Source organism: Arvicola amphibius, unplaced genomic scaffold (genome assembly GCF_903992535.2).
Source record: "Arvicola amphibius unplaced genomic scaffold, mArvAmp1.2, whole genome shotgun sequence".
Taxonomy (NCBI): domain Eukaryota; kingdom Metazoa; phylum Chordata; class Mammalia; order Rodentia; family Cricetidae; genus Arvicola; species Arvicola amphibius.
The window spans coordinates 62,469-78,085 of NW_024582321.1; positions in this window are offsets into that span (position 1 = coordinate 62,469).

Genomic DNA, 15,617 nt, shown 5'->3' on the forward strand with positions numbered 1-15,617 from the left:
ATATAGAAAATTATATGCCAATCTCCCTGGTGGACATAGACGCAAAAATTCTCAATAAGTAAAAAAGCTGCAGAGAAACCCTGTCTCGAAAAACCAAAAAAAGAAAAAAAAAAAAGAAAAAAAATTCTCAATAAGGTATTTGCAAATCAAATTCAAGAATACATTCAAAAGATCACCCACCACAGTCAAGCTGGCCTCATCCCAGAAATGGTTCAATGTATGTAAACTAACAATGCAATCCACCGCAAAAACAGACCCAAGGACAGAAATCACTGGATGCAGAAAAGGCCTTTGGCGAAATCCTGAGTCCCCAAGGAATGTCGTGATAGGGACATGTGTCAACACAGTAAGGGCAATGTACGACAAACCAAGGCTAGCATCATAGAAAATGGAACAAAATATGAAGTATGTGCCTATAAAGTCAGGAACAAAACAAGGCTGTCTACTCCTTCCAACCCTGTCCAATACTGGCTCACAGGATAAGAGAAGGAAAGGGAGAAGCAGAACTGTCCATGTTAGCAGATGTCCATGTTAGCAGATGTGTCCATGTTAGCAGATGTGTCCATGTTAGCAGACAATGACCCCATACGTTAAAGACCTTTAAGACTTCACCCAGAAACTTCTATAGCTGATAAACAAAGCAGCCAGATACAAAATTCACACGCACCAGAGCCTTCCTATATACCCATGACACATACAGAGAAATAAGTCGGGGAAACAGTATCTTGTTCAATAGCCTCAAAAACTCTTAGAACAAATTTATCCATCGAAGTGAAGGACGCGTACAATGGACACTTCAAGAACCTGGGGAAAGAATTGGAAACCAGAATATGGAAAGACTTGCCATGCTCTTGCACTGGCAAGATTAATGTTGTGAAACAGCTGTCTTACCAAAAGCAATCTACATATGCAATGTAATCCCTATCCAAATTCCAATGCAATTCTTCACGGAACTTATACAACTGATCTCAAAATTCATATGGAAACACAAAAACCGAAACAATAAAATCATTGGTGACTATATCAACATCCCAGATTTCAAATTAAACAACAGTTATAGTAATAAAAACAGCATGGACAGGTATAAAAACAGGTGCATTGATTAAAGGAATAAAACTGAGATCCAGCTATCTGCCTCCTTGCCTATGCATGCCCGATTTTTGACAAGTAAGCCAAAAACACACATGAGAGAAAAACATAAATTTTAAAAATTTTTCATTATTTCTTCATTCTTTTAAAAAATTCTCTATAACTGTCTTTCAATACTTTACTGTCACAGCAGCCACCACCGCCTGCACCACACACTGGTCTGTCTGCCTGTCTGTCTGCTTTGCATAGGAAGGCAGTCTACGATGGGGTGACAGTGCCGGATACCCAGCGTGCACTCACACCTCTTACCCACATGCTATCACCAAACCAGCACTTCCCACTTTAGAAACAGGTGGAAGATGGCCAAGGGGTACGGGTCTCGAGGACACTTCAGGTCAGCAGGGCACAGGTGGCAAGGTCTAGTTCCTCTTATAGATCCCCTAACTAACTTTACATCCACTCAAGAGCTTAAAAATATAGGTGTGAAAAATAACTAAACAAAGGCAGCAATAACATGTTCAGCCAGGCCAGAGAAACCCCAGCGTTGGGGCCCAGAGGCTGTTGCCATAGTAATAGTAACAAACCTGAGTTCTTAGGTGAAGAGCCAGTATTTTCATTAATCTACAGAGAGAACGGCTTCTCCATCTTTTTCAAAATTTGTACTCTTTGTACAGAAGAAAAGACTACATTACTCTTACAATACCTACTTGACTGTGCTAGCTGTGCACCGTGGTGGCAAACACCGGGAAGAAATGTTTGGGGGATCTGTCGGCCCTGGTTGCACCTTCAGAGCTTCTAGCCCATGGCTGCTTTGCTCCACATTTCTGGGCCTGTACTGAGACAGAACAAATCATGGTAGAAGCACTCAGCAGAGGAAACCTCATAGCAGGAGGAAATGGGAGGGGGCAACAGGAAGGGCCAGGGCAACATATCCCCCCAAGGGTGCTCCCAAGGAGCAGCTTCCTTTAGTCAGGTCTTATAGGATGTCCTTCTGTATTTCTGTTGCTTTCATTGGTTAAATAAAGAAGCTGCCTTGGCCTTTAGATAGGGCAAAACTTAGATAGGCGGGGAGACAGAACTGAATGCTGGGAGGAAGAAAGCAGAATCAGAGAGCCACCATGGAGCCAGCCACCAGATCAGACATGCTGAATCTTTCCTGGTAAGCCACGACCTCGTGGTGAATAGAGATTATTAGAAATGACCAAGATGTAAGAATTAGCCAAGAAGAGGCTAGAACTAATGGGCCAGGCAGTATTTAATGAATACAGTTTCCATGTGGTTATTTCCAGGTTAAGCTAGCTGGGCGGTGAGATGCAGCCCACCACTCCTCATTACAACAAAATTGGTGCAACAAGGTCTCACTTCCAGAAGCTTCCAACAACCTACCCAGCACCTGACGATCATCGAGGGACCTAGCCTTCAACCCGAGAGCCAGAGAGCAAAGTTTCCTGCCCAGACCATGCATGGTGGGATTTCCTTTCCATCACTGCATGTTCTGTGCTTGGCTTCCCAAAAAGACTTTAGAGAGGGAGCTATTTACCAGTGAGTCACTGAGAGAGGCTTGTTCAGGCTATAAGCCCTTAAAGGAGAGATGAAGTCAGCCTGCTTTCCATTTGGGCAAAGAGAAGCAGCAGATTGTGGTTGATCTAGTTCAGTCCCAGAGGAAAATGACCGACTCAAATGGTAAGGGCTGTTGCCAGAATGGTTCAGTTAGAATCCAAAAAATATTCTAAAGCAGTGTAAGTATGATCTTTCCCTTCACAAACATCTGGAGGACAAACTGGATGCTTTAGATTAAAGCTTGTTTAAGAAAACCGTTTATGGAGCTGGAGAGGTGGCTCAGTGGTTAAGGGCACTGGCTGCTCTTGCAGAGGCCCAGGGTTCAGTTGCCAGCACCCACACAGCAGCTCACAGCCATTTGTAACTTCCACCTCCAAGGCATCTGTTGCCTTCTTCTGGCCTCTGTAGGTACCAGGCATGCACATGGTGTACAGACATACATGCAGGCAAAATACCCATACACATGAAATTTAAAAAACAACTTTATAAAAGGAGAAAACTGTGCAAAGCTACTGGGGAGAAGTTCCGGGCATGAGTAGGTTACAAACAGACTCAGACAGGTGCTGGCAATCAGTGATGCTCGGCCCCATACATGTGCACATGTGTGGGTATATATGCACATATGAACACGGAACTGTATGGCACAGAAGAGTGCTAAAGTCGATTCATGAGTAAATTTCCTAAAAGTAGCTCTTAGAGCTGCAAGATGAATAGCCCTGGCCTTCTGTGTTTTCCAGACTTACCCTCCCTCTCCTAGTTGATCCTTATTCTGCCTGTCAGCTGGGAAGTTCTCGCTTGCTGGGGACTGGAGCGCAGCGGCCAAGTACCTGCCTAGCATTCGCATCTCCAGCTCTGCAGGTCGGACTTCCCGTGAAACAATTACTTCCTGTACCAGTGCTACACTTTGCTGGGGAAGGGACTGTCTAGCGAGTAGTTATTGCTAATAATCTATTAAGTCAAATAGACAAGTTATTACTTCTCCTTTAGAAATAATGTATTAGTTTTAGAGAAATGGAAATAAGCAAAAATAAAATAGTCAATATAGAATGACTCACACCAATTACATTTAGTAGCCTTGTTTGCTCAGCATTTAAGAGTTCTGAGAACAGAAACATAAATGTCACGTTGCTTTTCATCCAGCGTCTCTCACCTGGCAAAGTCCACAGTTAAAGCACAACAGAACAGCAAGAAACGAAAACAGAACACCTTATGTTTAATTTAGAATTAATCAGAAATGTGCAATGTATTCTAAAAATGACTTGGCAATTAGTGAAATCTAACACAAGCACAGTCTGAAGCCCTGCTTGGAAGTATAAAATGAGGTGAGCTTCAGTGCTTTCTAGGGTTCTGCTCCCTCATCTCTCCACTTCAGGTGGGGACTGGCCCTCTGCCAAGGAGCCCAGCACAGCGACGGGGCACAAGTTGCTCATGCCACCTCACCTTTACAGCCTTACATCCTTCCTTCGACAGATTCTGTAAAAAGAGAATGTCCAGGGTGCATACGTGACACACAGGAGAAAGAAAACGTGGCTGGTGGGTCTGGGAGTCCGAGGCCAGCCTGGTCTTCACAGTAGTTTCGGTACAGCCAGGGATACACATGATACCATGTCTCAAAAAACTGAAATCAAAGTCACCACCATCTCCCTTTCAGCCCATGCAAGAGGATCACATCTTTCTGCTTGTTGGGGATGCAGGGGAGTGGATCACAACATTGAGCTCAATGGTGATGCAGGGTAGCTTCCATGCCTGGAGTTAAATTTCCCTGCACACTTTCAAAAGGCATCATTGTAGTGTGGAGCCTGCTCTCGGCCACCGGCTAGCTTAAAACCCAAAATAACATCACACAAATTGTATTCTTTTAAATACTGCCTGGCCCATATTAGTTTCAGCCTCTTACTCACATCTTGATTAACCCATATCTAATAATCTGTGTAGCACCACGAAGTGGTGCCTTACCGGGAAGTTTCTAGCATACGTCCATCTTGGGCTGGAGCTTCATCGCCTCTCTCTCCCTGAGCAGAGGCATGGCAGTCTGTCTAACTTAGGAGAGGCGTAGCATCTGACTGAGCCATCTACCTCACTTCCTTCTTCCTGTTCTGTCTACTCCGCCCACCTAAGGGCTGGCCAATCAAATGGGCCAGGCAGTTTCTTTATTAGCCAGTGGGAGTCCTCCATCACATCATATTTGTATCCTGGCCAAAATATCCAAATTCCATTTCAATTCACTCACTGGCGAGGGCCATGGATTCCAACAGAGCTCTCAATGTGAGTCGTGACTCACCTGTGGGATCAGACTTTATTGTTAGAAAATACTTCATGGTTACAACATCACCACCCAGAGAGACTTGGATTTGTCCCGTCCCAGTGAGCCATGATTTTAGCAGCTGGCTCTCAAAGCTAGAAGAGTCTCAGGGCACCATTCTGAAGAGATGGCTTTAAGAACCCCCAGATTGGCACTCTCAGTAACTAGACGACACCATTCTGTGGCTCTGTAAATACTGTGGAGAGATTGTATTGCTTCATATGGCTTTTGAGGGTTTACATTTCCTCTGTGATTTCACTTCAGATATATAATGTATACATACTCACACACAAGCACACACACATACATGCACATATATAATGTAACATACCAAGTCAGAACAAAAATACCATGCAGTCTCTCGGCTCACCCTCCAGCCTTCCTTTCTTACGTTTTTCTTTTCCATAGACTCTTATTAATATCTACTGTGCATGTGAAATGTGGGCTTTGTTATGGCATTCTGCACGCATGTAAGCTCTCTGATCAGACACCCCTTCTCCCCTCCTACTACTCCCCCGACTCCCTCGTCTTCTCTAAAGCTCCACTCCCAATGTCACATCTTTTCTGGACTCCACACATGGGCAAGCATGCAGTTACTGCCTCGCTGAGCCTGGCTTAGTCCACTCAGCACAGTCTCATGTTCTGTCCATTTTCCTGGGATGACGTGATCTGGGCCTTCTTAATGTGACTAGTGCTCTGTCATGTACCTATGCCGTTTTCTTTATCGATTTTTCAGCTGATGAAAAGCTGAGCAGATGGCAGTTCTTGGCCCTGGTGGGTGGTACCACAGTAAATAGATGCTCTAGAATCTCAGTGCAATGCCAACCTTCACTCTGGTGTCTTCTAATGAGACGATTTGTCCATACTGAAGCTTCAGCTTTAGGTTTTTGGAGCCCCTCCAAATTGTTTTTGGTAGCAGCTGTACTAACTCACACCCCACCCACAGTGTATAGTGGTCCTTTCTTGTTTCCTAGCAGCTGTACTAATTCACACCCCACCCACACTGTATAGTGTTCCTTTCTTGTTTCCTAGTGGCTGTACGAGCTCACACCCCACCTACACTGTATAGTGTTCCTTTCTTGTATCTCACTGACATTAGCTGTTATTTGTTTCCTTTATTGTGGTCATTTTGACTCTGGTGAGACTGAATTTCAGAGCAGTTCTGATTTGAATTTCCCTTTATTGGCCATTTGTACTTCTTAAAAAATTACTTTCAAGTCAGTTTGTACACTGGTTGGTTGGTTACTTGTCTTACAGTGTTCAAGTTCTTGAATTCTCTATATATATTCAAGACATTAGACCTTTGGAGGAGAACTGGAAAGGGCTTTCCACCATGCCTCAGGCTGAATCTTCACTCCAGCAATGGCTTCCATGGCTGGGCAGAGGCCCTTTAGTCTGCTGTGATCTCATTCATCAACTCTGGCTTTTACTTTCTGAGCTGTTATTTCTTACATTCAGAGAGTTATTTCTTACATGTATAGCATGCATATCTTGAAGGAATACCACAATATTTTCTATAGTGTTTTCATATTAAAGCCTTTGAACCATTTTATGTCACTAGAAATTTATTAATACCTTTCTTTCATTGTGTATGGGTGCATGGGCCTGCAGAGGCAGAAGACAGCATCAGCTTGACATGCCTGGTGTTACAGGCGGTTGTGAGATGCTCAATGTGGGTGCTGGGAACTGAAATTGGGTCCTCTGAAAAAGCAGCCAGCATTCTCAACCACTGAATACTTCTCTGGCCCCTTGGGGATGATTTCTGTACTGTGTGATAGGTAAGGATCTGGTTTCATTCTCCTACAATTTCTCAAGCATTACTTGCTCAGTAGCTGTATTTCTCGGATGTGAATTTTAGGATTTTTTTCCTATTTCTGTGAAGATTATCATTGGTGTTTTGATGGGCTCCGAGTTGGCTCTGTAGGCCACTCTCAGACACAGACATTTTAACACTATTAGTCCTGCTGCTCATGACACAGAAGACCCTTCACGTCCCAGTGTCTTCAGTTCTGTCAGTGCTTTACACTGTTGACTGTAGAAGCTGTTCGTCTCCTCTGTTGGTGTACTCCTCAGTTACTCCTGTTTTACACTGTTGACTGTAGAGGCTGGTCATCTCCTCTGTTGGTGTACTCCTCAGTTACTCCTGCTTTACACTGTTGACTGTAGAGGCTGGTCATCTCCTTTGTTGGTATACTCCTCAGTTACTCCTGCTTTACACTGTTGACTGTAGAGGCTGTTCATCTCCTTTGTTGGTGTACTCCTCAGTTACTCCTGCTTTACACTGTTGACTGCAGAGGCTGTTCATCTCCTTTGTTGGTGTACTCCTCAGTTACTCCTGCTTTACACTGTTGACTGTAGAGGCTGTTCATCTCCTCTGTTGGTGTACTCCTCAGTTACTCCTGCTTCATCTAGTCTGGTTTTGAGGCTCTGAACTCTATTATTTCATTTGTTGAGTTCTTCTGCTCCAAGACTTCAGACTGGTCCTCTCTTAGTGTTTGCTGAATCTCTTGTTCTGGTTATGAACTGTCTTTTGAATTCCATCAGCTTGCCTGTCTATGCTATGTGCGTTTCCTGAGCTTCTTAAAACATGTGAAGCCCTGAAGAGATGGCTGAGTTGGTGAGGTGCCTGCTGTGGAATCATGAGAACCTGAGTTTGGATCCTAGTGCCCATAAAAGGTCGGGTACAGCAGTATACATATGTTACCCCAGAACTGTGGGTAGTAGGCAGAGACAGGTAGATCATTGGAGCTCACTGGCCAACTGGCCAGCCAGCTAGCCAGCCTAGCCAAGTTGATGAGCTTCAAGTTCAGTGAGAGACGCTGCCTCAAGAATGAGGTAGTGCGTGACCAAGTACGACAGCCACCATGGAGCTCTGGCTTCCATGTGTGCCCACACCCGCATACACCTACACAAACATGTACATACAATACACACATCTGAATACTGTTAAGGTAATCTTTAACTTTCCGTTTTTCTTCTTTGAGACATAGCTTCATTTTGTAGCCCAGGCTAGGTTGGACTCAGCACTGGTTACTGAATTTTTGCCTCAGGCCCCCAAGTGCTGAGACTACAGTTGTGAGCTGATACACTGGGCTCCGACCTCCTGTGCAGTATGTGGGGATCTGTGGCTGGAGTTCTTGTTCTCTTCTCGAGCTACTATGTTATCGCCTTTTTATCTTCTGTATGCCCTATGCTGACTTTGCACATCTGGCAAGGAGGCCCCTCTTTTCGGTGGTGGTGGGATTGTCACATCTGTGAACTTCCAGTGTGAAGTTCACTTGCTGTATGTCCAAAGTCCACTGTCAGCATGCGCACACGGGCTTTAGGGCTCTGTCTGGCTTTGCCTCCTCAATGTGTCCTATCGTCTAAACTTCCAAATATCTGACAGGAGAGAGCAAAAGACAACGGAAACAACTGACACCCTGAACTGTGCTGTTCTTGGCAGAAGGGGGCAAGCAAAGCTGCTGTTGTTCAAAGAAGGGCAGGGTGGTAAGAACATCAAGATAGTGGGGAGGTTTTTAAGCATGACAGAAGTACTCAAAAAGGCATCTAGAGGGGAAACAGAGAGCGCTATTTCAGGGAGAAATAAGGGAGTCACCAAGAGCAAGTCAGTTTGATGGGGATACACGGCACAATGAGAAGGAAATGAGAACTAACCTTGGAAGGGTTAATGTGATGGGCTGAAGGGAACCCTGAAGCACAGGCAAACGAGGCCCCATATGGATGGGATTCATGAGGAGATACTGAAGATCTCAGGGAAGGAAGAGGCACAGAAGGGCACCAGCTGTCCTCACTGAACTCTTCCAGCTTTGGCCTAACCAACACTCAGGGAAATTTGTTTCATGTCTCAAAGCTTTTCCGGCAAATAGTTTGCCATGGATGCGATGAAACTTGAAATGCACACAGCAAGCAGGAAGGCACAGCTCTCATTTCTGCACTGCCTTGGCCTGGGTTGGGGGCGAGGTGGCCCAGGAACACTATTAATTGCTTTGGAGAGACTGGGAGAAGTTACTTAGTCTCTCTGATTTTCGTCCCTTCATCTCTCAGACTAGATGCTAACCAAATGAACTCACTTGGCTACTGTGAGGCTTAGGTGTGATACATGCAAGTTTCGTAACAAAGCATCTGATATGTGAGTCCTTCCTTCCTCTAGTGCTCTAAATGCCTGGTTCCTCTGGCCTCTGCCTTTTCATACCATTTCCTGTTCTCCATCATGTTTGACAGACTTGTTAAGATTCCTTCTCTGCCGTCAGGGGCATCTCAGGAAATAAGAGCATGTGCAAAGGCTTCCAGATGAAGAGCATATCATAAACAGACTATCTTCACACATTGGATTGGGTTGAGAAGTCAATGGATGGCTGAGCACCAGTAAACAAGAAATCATCATCTCCCTTGGGGTTAATGTAACCTGGCGGAAGCTCGCGTGTTGAGGAGCCGTGTTTTAGAGGAAGCCAGTCTCCCCAGATCTGTGGAAATCAGAAGAACAGTGTGCAGTATAGTAACCCAATCTCCATCTTCCTTCTCACCTCTCACTGCCCGACCCCAGCTGGAAGCAAACTAACAAGTCAGATATAGTCTAATGGGGCTGGTCTCTAGGAGGCCCAGACAGGGCAGAGAAGAGACAGAGACCGGGCTGTGCGGCGTGGCATTACAGGTACCTCTAAACTCAATCCACTCTTATGCTTTTGATTCCACTGCCACACAGACACTGTACCCCAACAACCACCACTGCGCCCCAGGACCTCTCAGCAAACACAGCCCTCACTCACCCATGCTTCCGCTCCAGAGATGGGACCCCCCCAGCTTTCCCCAGAGATCCAGTTAGGATTTTACTCATGGTTGGTTTTGGGCCATCAGGAAGCCCACGTCCCTCATACGCTCATCTTCCGTGGACATTGACATGCCCACAAGCCTCTCTGGACACTTATTTTCGCATGGATCCAGTCTTGCTCTCAACAGTGGGGACCTCCTTCCGGAGTAACCTCCATTCGGCTGTAGAGGCTCCTCAGTGCTTCCCCATCCCTCTTCATCTGCAGGGGCTGACAGGACCAGGCTTTCTTTGAGAAACTGCTTCTCCCATTCCACTTCTCAAGCCAGACACACGCAGGTGCTGACTATCCATTCCCAGCATTCAGCTCTCCAAGCTACTCCCAGTCTGAGTCTCCCGGGGCCCGGTCAGGGCAGAGAACAGATCGTAGCGTGGAACCTGAGGGCTGTGTGCAGTATCCAGGATCCTCCACTGGCAGATGCTGCTTCCTCACTCCAAGCCTGCACATCTTGATTTCACTCAGCTCCAGCGGGAGCTACTTTATCTCACAAACCTGTGAGCTCACCGGCAAACACGGCCTCCACCACAGATGCCATCTTACCAGGCTGCTCTCAGAGCCTCCTCCCTCCCTCCACAGATGATGAGCTGACAGGGGCTCCAGCCAGGCTGAGCTGTAGCTTGTCTTCAGGCAGAGGTTTCGTCTTTCCCCATTCTCCCTTCCCCAAAAGCTGCCCTTTCAGTTCATCTGCAAGTTCTTCATGTCCTGTTCCTCTGAGTTCTGTCCTTAGCCTTTCTCATTTAGTTTATGCCTCCCCAGTGTGGCCTGTGTTAATCTCCCGCACTGTCATGACCTGCTGACCTCCCACCTCTGTCAGCCCTGCCAGAGTGATACACATTTTCTACCGTGTACTGGCATTATCTCCATCTGGGGATTCCAGATTTCTCAACGTAAAATGTCATTTCCTGATACCTGAGTCATTTCCCATGTTCCCTTACTCCATCCAGCCCCCATTTCCACCTCACATTTCATTCCAGAGCCCTTCCCCTCCCTATGCCCTCCTCCCCCTCCCTATTCCCTCCTCCCCCTCCCTATTCCCCCCTCCCCCTCCCTATGCTCTCCTCTCCCTCCCTATGTCCTCCTCCCCCTCCCTATGCCCTCCTCCCCCTCCCTATTCCCCCCTCCCCCTCCCTATGCTCTCCTCCCGTCCCTATGTCCTCCTCCCCCTCCCTATGCTCTCCTCCCCCTCCCTATGCCCTCTTCCCGTCCCTATGTCCTTCTCCCGTCCCTATGTCCTCCTCCCGTCCCTATGTCCTCCTCCCCCTCCCTATGCTCTCCTCCCCCTCCCTATGCCCTCCTCCCCTCTGTGGTCCCCCTCCTTCCCATATTCCCCTCCTTCCCCATTCCCTCCTCCCCTTGTGCCCTCTTCCTCCCCTGTACCCTCCTCCCTGTGCGCTCCCCCCCACTGTACCCTCCTCCTCCCTGTGACCACAGCTGTAGCTTCAGTTCAGCAGTTTACATTGGTCTACAGCATCCTAACCAATCTCCCTGCCTTGGATCCTCCAATTCTTTGTCTTCAGAACCATCAAAGTGATTTCACGATAATGGTGTACTGAGGTGTGAGGTCACAGGCAGTCATACAGAACGAAGAACTGGGGGCACTGAGTCCATCCAACTTTTTAAAAGTCAACTTTTCAGGGAAAGTCTTGTTCAAAATGACAGTGTTGTAACAGTCAATCAACAACCTCACTGATTCAGGAACCTCATGAATAACAACTTATTTGGACAAGTGCATGGTCATTTGGAAAAACAGTCGCTTTTCAGAACACTTAGGTCACCTTGCAATGAATGGCTCAAGTAACTATATAGACTACTCACTTACAAACCTAGATATAGACTCACTCACAAGCCTAGTTAGTTATAGGCTCTCTTACAAGCCTAGTTAGTTATAGACTCACTTATAAGCCTAGTTAGTTATAGACTCACTTATAAGCCTAGTTAGTTATAGGCTCACTCACAAGCCTAGTTAGTTATAGGCTCACTCACAAGCCTAGTTAGTTATAGGCTCACTCACAAGCCTAATTAGTTATAGGCTCACTCACAAGCCTAGTTAGTTATAGGCTCACTCACAAGCCTAGTTAGTTATAGGCTCACTTACAAGCCTAGTTAGTTATAGACTCACTCACAAGCCTAGTTAGTTATAGGCTCACTCACAAGCCTAGTTAGTTATAGGCTCACTCACAAGCCTAGTTAGTTATAGGCTCACTCACAAGCCTAGTTAGTTATAGGCTCACTCACAAGCCTAGTTATAGACTCACTCACAAGCCTAGTTAGTTATAGGCTCACTCACAAGCCTAGTTAGTTATAGGCTCACTCACAAGCCTAGTTAGTTATAGGCTCACTCACAAGCCTAGTTAGTTATAGGCTCACTCACAAGCCTAGTTAGTTATAGGCTCACTCACAAGCCTAGTTAGTTATAGGCTCACTCACAAGCCTAGTTAGTTATAGGCTCACTCACAAGCCTAGTTAGTTATAGGCTCACTCACAAGAGGACCGGACCCCGCACCGGTGCTTCAGGGAGAGGATGGTTGATGGCACCACTCACCAAGATAAAGAACGCAGCAGGAGAAGCACCGTTAGCTCCTGGAGGACGGAGGTCCTGCGGCTGCTGAGAGCTGAGGAAAGGCTCCGGAGGCACTCAGGTGCATCTGGAGAGTTAAGTGGTGATGGGGCCGAGGGTAACAGTATCGCCATGGGTGCGTGTAGAAAGAAATACACACACACAATATATGCCGGACATCTATTCCAGACGGCCTGAAGAGGTGTGTGAGACAGGCTGAGGGCTGAAGAGGAGTCACGGACACAACGGGAGAGTTGTGTGAGGTGGGGACTGGTCTAAAGCGCAGTATCCAGGGTTAACAACTCGTTGTGGATGCTGTCCTTCAGGCATGGCACAGCTGCTCTCTCGACCTCTCTACAGCTGTCATCTCTTCATGCGACCAGCACCACGTTGGGCACATTGATGGTCCTTCACTTCAGGGATGGAGTTTGAGAGCAGGCAGCCATTTCTAAGGATTTAAAGGTAGTTCATGGCTGAGAGCGATTCAGGCATGAGACAGAGTTCTTTTCTTCAGTGGTGTGGCTGTTCACAAGTTGGCCACATTCCTGCTCAATCCTCATTCAACTTAAAAGCTCGGTGGCTCACCAAACCATATTTGCATGGAATCGGATTTTTGTTGATGGCATATATGTGGTGAGCAGATGTTTGTTCACTGCCCCGGAAGAGCTCACACATCAAACTGAGACAAGGATATTAAATAGCACTAAGCAGGACTGGGAGTGTAGCCCAGTGGTAAGTCACTGGTCTAGCATCACACGGCCCTGGGTTAGAACATCAGCATCAAGGGAAATAGCACCAGGGGAGTAATTTGCAGCTTCCATGAAAACAGCCCTGGGGGAGCTGAAGCTGAGAAGTGACCAGAGAGTAAAGTGGACATCGTGCGTGCGGACAAATACTTCAGAATGTTTGGAGCTGAAGGGATACATTCTTTACATACCCCAGATCCATTCAATATTCCATATACATCCATACAAACACTGGCAATATTGTGGTGGGCTAAGGAAGAGCAAAGCTGACCCTAGAACTGTGGGAAATCCCCATTCCTTGGAGCCAGCAGAGAGAGAGCAGACGGGGTGAGGCTAAAGGTGTGTCGGATGGCATCTCCCCCAAGGAAAATACGCAAAGGCAACTGGGAGCCGGCAGATGACCTCTGACTGAAGTGGACCTTCGAGGAAGCTGCGCTGCAGGGGCAGCTGTGGGTCAGTGAGCGGGGCTAAGACTTTGCAGAAAGAACATAAGTAGACCAAGGGCACTGCTGGGGGTGAACGGGAAATGCTGCCACAGACCCACGTGTGAGGAAACTCGGTCCCCAGCCACCTGGATTGTTGGGAAGGCTGTGAATCTTTAGGAGGTGGGTCACGGGGCGAGCCTTGAGGTTTACAGCTTAACCCTGCTTTGCTATTCAGCTTCCGGAAGTACCAGGGGGGCAAAAGTCGCATTGGCATACTACCCCAGAGAGCCACCCGCTGCCACGCCTTCCCCACCAAGATCCACTATACTTCCTTAAATCATGAGCCAAAGCAAACCCTTCCTCTCTTAGTTACTCTTTAAAGGCATTTTATCACAGCAATGAGAAAAGGAATTCAGACAGCAACCCAACATCCCGGCGCTGCCTGCCATCCAGGAGCAAGGCACCTCCAGTAAATAAGTGGATGAAGGCAGTCCCAGTCGCATTTCTGTGCCAGCATTTGAGCCTTACTAAATTATCTTGCGCATACAGAAGATGCTGAATTCTCATTGCTAAAGACAAATGAGCCTTGCGTCTGCCACCACCCCAGAGACTATGCAAGATACTCTTGATATTATTTCTTGGAATCCAACCAGGTAAATTTACTTTGGTGCTCTCAGCATTTCTGTAGGATTTCATTTCTCTGAGCGATGACCTTCTCACCATGAAGTGGGAAGTATGCACAGGAGGGAGAGAGGCAAGGTGCAAGAGGGGAGCCCACTGGCTGCTTTCTGAGAGAATTCTAGAAAACAAGAGCGAACCGGGAGTGCTGTGTGGAGAGCAGCAGGCAAGGGCAGGAGTGGGCGGTCAGCCGTCAGCCGTCGGTACTCCACAGACTGCTGCTTCCTTCTGAAGGTCATGACCAGGGGATGACCATGCAGTAACGTGAGTTATGACACCTCCAGAGCCAGCTAGTGAAAGTCAGTTCACTGGGAGAAATGACGGCGGGAGACCATGGGGACGCATCAAAGCACTGTCACTGTCTGAGGGGACAAGGAGGGAACTAAAGCCAAGTTCTCTAGGTAAACCAGAAAGGGATTCTGTCAGTCAACACTTGCAAAGCTTCTCAAATGCTGACTGAGAAACGTTAGTGCTTCTTCTGGTCACTACGTTTTAACTTGAGAAGCACAGGCCCTCCTAGTTTAATTTCTAGTTTGGATAGTTCACTCAGCTACTAGAGGCAGGGACTGAGGCACCTGTTCCCCAGGACCACCGCCAGGGTGGCTCCGCCCACAGCGGGCGGGGCTCGCACATCCATCGTTAGTCAGGGAAAGGGCAAATCTGAGGAAGGCAATTCTTCCCTTGAGGTTCCCTCCTCTAGGTGACTCTAGTTTGTATGGAGGTGACACCTGGTGACTCAGACATCCATGAGTGACGCGGCCTCTTTGATCATGCCTAACTAGAGCTTCCACGCTGTTTTCCCGCATAAGCTCCAGCTACCGTTCTGTTTCCACACGTTTAAAATGGAAACAAAACATCAGTGCAAATCGTCAAAACATTTGTAGTTTTTCCAGATCTCTTTTTGGTTTAATTTCTCTCATTATCTATTTAGATTACAGTATTTTCAGCCACTCTCTCTCTCATGTCTTTCCAAAACGTTGAACTGAATTTTTCCAGGCCTGAGATTCAAAATGGCTGACACTGGATGTCAGGGAACCCCAAAATAAACAGAGATGTAATCTGTTAAGTAACTATTTCTGGCAGATGCCACTTTTGTGTGCCTGTAAAAATATGGCCTTGGGGTCCCTGGGGAAGAGGAAACTTCAGTTGGGAAAAGACTAAACTAAGTTCAACCACCTAGCGGTAGAAAAAAATGAAGAAAGATGACTTCTTGGGGCTGAGGGAATAAAAAAGATAATGACACACACACACACACACACACACACACACACACATAATAAGAAACACAGGAAGAGAGAAAAACAGGTCTGAGAGACAATTTAATAAATCTAGTCTGGGATGTGGTAAGTTTTCCGGTGTGATACCCATGCTGAGACTTCCAGAAACGGTTGGAGGTGTTGTTCTGGCTTCACGGAGAAATCCTGATTAGCA